We start from the raw sequence: 4,151 nt of genomic DNA, 5'->3' as shown, positions 1-4,151 counted from the left end.
CCTACTTCACAGACTTCTCAGGACACAGGCTCTGGAGAGGAAGCCCAGAAAGCCCAAGAAGTTCTTGCCTTTCCCCTGTCCAAGGCCCTCCTCGCAGGCTCTCATTGGATACTTTAGCTTTAGCCTCTTCCCAGTATGCCTGACATTGGGGTGAGCTTGCCCCTCACCCACAGAAGGGGGTGCCTTGTGGGCCCCAGAATTGAGTACATATACAGTCCATGGCTAACTTTGATTACACCACCATGTGTTCACGAGTCTGTCTCTCCTACTGTGTGCCCCCTAAGGGCAGGGGCTGGGTCTTAATTCATCTTCATATTTCTAAAACACAGCAATATTAGACACTGGTGAGTAGTGGATGAATGGATGAATAAGACTCAATAAAGTCATCAGCTTTAAAAGGCATCAGCAGGTGATTTCTGAAAACTTGCCAGATCCCCATGTCTGAGTCCTCCTTTCATCTCCTCCTTGACTCCCCTAAGAATCCTTGCCATGGTCCCCTTCTAATCCATCTCACCACCTCCTCACCTCGGCCAGGAATGGCCTCGCCCAGTGAGTTGTATTCTTGGCTGCATATTAGAATCACATGGGGAGCTTAACAAATATACTGATGCCTAGATCTCACTCCAGATCAACTAAACCCAGTGTGCAGCTGAGGTTGAGAACCTCTACACCCAGGCCACCAGAAAGTTCTACATCACATGCTCTGAGGCAGCAGGCTCTTTGAAAGCATGGGTTGGTGTTCACAGCACTTGGCATTCATAGAATACATGGAAAATCTAGACAGAAATAAAAAACAGAAAGAAAACAAAAGAAAACAGGAGGGGAATTAAAAGCAAAAAAAACAACAACAGAAAAAACACCTTTATGCCCTGGCAAAGAGCCTGCCCTGTTGTAACGCACTGGGCAGCTGGATTAGGAATATCTACTGTGAGGTCCTAGATGTGCTTCTGCCCTGGGACTTTGGTCCTGCAATCCACTGTTGCCCAATCTTCCATGGGCCTTTCAGGCTTTTACTGTGCTCAGCATGTGATCAGCTTGCTGAGGCTCTAACACCTACTGTACTCACTGCAGCCTCCTGTTCACTTGCCGCTCAGTGAGGCCCAGGTTGGCCATCATCCTTGCCGAACCCGGGTGACCTTTAGTTTAATTGGCTTTGGTGGCCTCCAAGGAGGTCAACTTGAGATTGTCGGCTGATTATCCAAGGGCCTGCACCCGCCTGGGAGGGCAGCTGGATCACTGCATAATGATCAGAGCTACAAGGCCATGCCCCTGGGCTGTGCTTGCTGGCCTCTCAGCTCATAGAGAAACTTAATTTTGACTTTTTAGCTGCCACTGCGGCTGTGAGTCTCTGGAGCAGTTTTTACTTAAAAATGTACCATTAACCTTGTCCTCATGGCTGTCTTTTCCCCAGCTTCCTTCTTCCAGGGGCCCAGAGACTTAGTTAAAGACCTTTAACCTTTATTTACACTTTTGCTTATTTTAATGGGAATGCTTGAATTGGTTCTGTCAAGTCAAAAAGCAGTTACCTATTATCTTTCAGGATCACAGAGTGTCAAAGAGGGAATCTGAGACCTTACCCATCACAGAGGTTCTCAAGCCTGGCAGTAGAGTAGAACCACCTGGGGAGTTTGAAAAGGACTGGTGGCTAGGCCTGACCAATTCAGTAGCATCTCTAGAGGTGGGGATTAGGCACTGGTGTTTGCAAAGCCTCCTTGTGATGCTAATGAATAGACATGGTTGATAACCATTCATTAACCAAAATTCCTTTATTTTTCATACGAGAAAATTAAGACTGAGGTGCTTGGGGGCAATTCTGAGCTGCTAGCCCTGCTTGGATGTCCAGGGAATCTGGAAACAGAACAATAACCCATAAAGTTCTGTTCTCATCTACCAGTTAGATCTCTCTGGAGACTACTTGCCTGCTCTGTCACCTTCTTTCCACTGCTTACATTTCTCTTTTTTTTTTTTTTTTTTTTTGAGATGAAGTCTCACTCTTGTCCCCCAGGCTGGAGTGCCATGGCGCAATCTAGGCTCACCACAACCTCCACCTCCTGGGTTCAAACGATTCTCCTGCCTCAGTCTCCTGAGTAGCTGGGATTACAAGTGCATGCCACCACACCCAACTAATTTTTGTGTTTTTAGTAGAGACAGGGTTTCACCATGTTGGCCAGGCTGGTCTTGAACTCCTAACCTTAGGTGATCTGCCCACCTCAGTCTCCCAAAGTGCTGGGATTACAGGTGTGAACCACCACGCCCGGCCCCCACTGCTTACATTTCTAAGTCAGAAATCTAAGAGGGTCGGCTGGACGCGGCGGCTCATGCCTGTAATCCTAGCACTTTGGGAGACCGAGGCAGACAGATTTCTATAGGTCAGGAGTTCAAGACCAGCCTGGCCAACATGGTGAAACCCCATCTCTACTACAATACAGAAATTAGCTGGGTGTGGTGGTGGGCGCCTGTAGTCCCAGCTACTCAGGAGGCTGAGGCAGAGAATTGCTTGAACCTGGCAGGCAGAGGCTACAGTGAGCTGATATTATGCTGTTGCACTCCAACCTAGGTGACAGAATGAGACTCTGTCTCAAAAAAAAAAAAAAAAGGAAATCTCTAAGGTTCTAGAATCTCTCTTCTTTCCAAAACCACAAACCCTTTTTCTTTTTTCTTTTTTTTTTTTTTTTGAGATGGAGTCTCATTCTGTTGCCCAGGCTGGAGTGCGATGGAACAATCTCAGCTCACCGCAACCTCCACCTCCCAGGTTCAAGTGATTCTCCTGCCTCAGCCTCCTGAGTAGCTGGGATTACAGGCCCCTGCCACCATGCCTGGCTAATTTTTGTATTTTTAGTAGAGACGGGGCGGGTCTCACCATGCTGGCCAGGCTGGTCTTGAACTCCTGACCTCAGGTAATCCGCCCGCCTTGGCCTCCCAAAGTGCTGGGATTACAGGCATGAGCCACCGCCCCCAGCCTAAAACCCTAAACTCTTAATATACTCATTCAATAGATGTGCCAGTCAAAGTACACCTTGCCTTGGGTCACCAAGCAAGTGTCTTTGTCCAGGGTTCCATTTTCAGTCCCCCATGGCCGCAATCTGCTGAACTTGGGCTTTCACCAGGGAGTGCCAGGAGCATGGTTCATCTTCAGTCTGATTTCAAAGCTGGAAGTTAGGACACTTTGAACACTTAACTGAGGGGAAAGCTAGATGTTTCGGGTTTTTTTGGCTGTCTTTTCATTTTGTAGGTGCTAAATAATTATGACAACACAGTGGGGCTGAAGCTGCAGATGAGGAAGAGGTAACCACGCTGTGTGAGACAGGCAAAGGACCTAGAGTGGAAAAATTGTAGGAGACATGCGCTCACTCTCACGGTGGTGCAAGAGCCTCCCTGCATGTTAGGCTGTCGGCCCGTCATTTGCCTTAGCCTAGGACCCAACTCTAAGGCAGGAAAAGGGAGGGCAGGGGAAGGGGAAAAATTCCATCCTAGCTGCAGGACTAAATCTAGTATTTATTCCAAGTTAAATATAGATGGAATGCTAATATGCCAGTCTTAGCCTGCCTTAGGCAGCGAGTCCATCTCAAAGACCAATGACCTTGCAAGCGGAGACGGCCATCGCTGAGAGCCCCTCATGGACGCCGACGCTACGCTGAGGAATGTTCAGCCTTTCTTCTTCCCACCGCAGCCCCCTGCTTCACCAGCCTAACGGAGCCTCTGAGCGAAGGTGGCCCCTAGAGAGGCACAGAACAGTGACTCCTCAGAAGGGGCAAGTGTAAATGTTTCTTTTTCTTTCTTTCTCTCTCTTTTTTTTTTAAATTATACTTTAAGTTCTAGGGTACATGTGCACAAAGTGCAGGTTTGTTACATATGTATACATGTGCCATGTTGGTGTGCTGCACTCATTAACTTGTCATCTTTTTCTTTTTTTTAACTCCAGACGTTGCTTCAGAAATAAGCTTGAGTCCTGAGGCTTTGCATTGGTCCTAGAGTACGGGGCAGGAAGTGTGACTTCAGAGCATGGGAAAGTAAACTTCTCCTCTTCTTTGTGGAAATGTTCAACGTCGTGGTCCACTCTGACCCCGGAGTTCATAATTAGAGCTTTATACCCTTTGTCTAATGTGAACTGCAAATTCCTTGGGGAGTTAGCGTACACTGAACCGTATTAG

General features: G+C 47.7%; 1 long non-coding RNA gene across 1 annotated transcript; it reads right to left on the bottom strand.

Annotated features, from left to right (window-relative positions):
- Positions 1 to 557: 557 nt before the first annotated feature.
- LOC104663012 lies at positions 558 to 3,161 on the bottom strand. Its single transcript, XR_748080.1, has 2 exons — positions 3,017 to 3,161; positions 558 to 776 (listed from the first exon to the last, which is right to left on the bottom strand). It is a non-coding gene; the product is annotated as an uncharacterized LOC104663012 (long non-coding RNA).
- Between the last annotated feature and the right edge of the window lie 990 nt (positions 3,162 to 4,151).

Source organism: Rhinopithecus roxellana, chromosome 17 (genome assembly GCF_007565055.1).
Source record: "Rhinopithecus roxellana isolate Shanxi Qingling chromosome 17, ASM756505v1, whole genome shotgun sequence".
Taxonomy (NCBI): Eukaryota; Metazoa; Chordata; class Mammalia; order Primates; family Cercopithecidae; genus Rhinopithecus; species Rhinopithecus roxellana.
The sequence above is the reverse complement of the archived record's forward strand: the minus strand, read 5'-3'. Positions and strand labels throughout refer to the sequence as shown.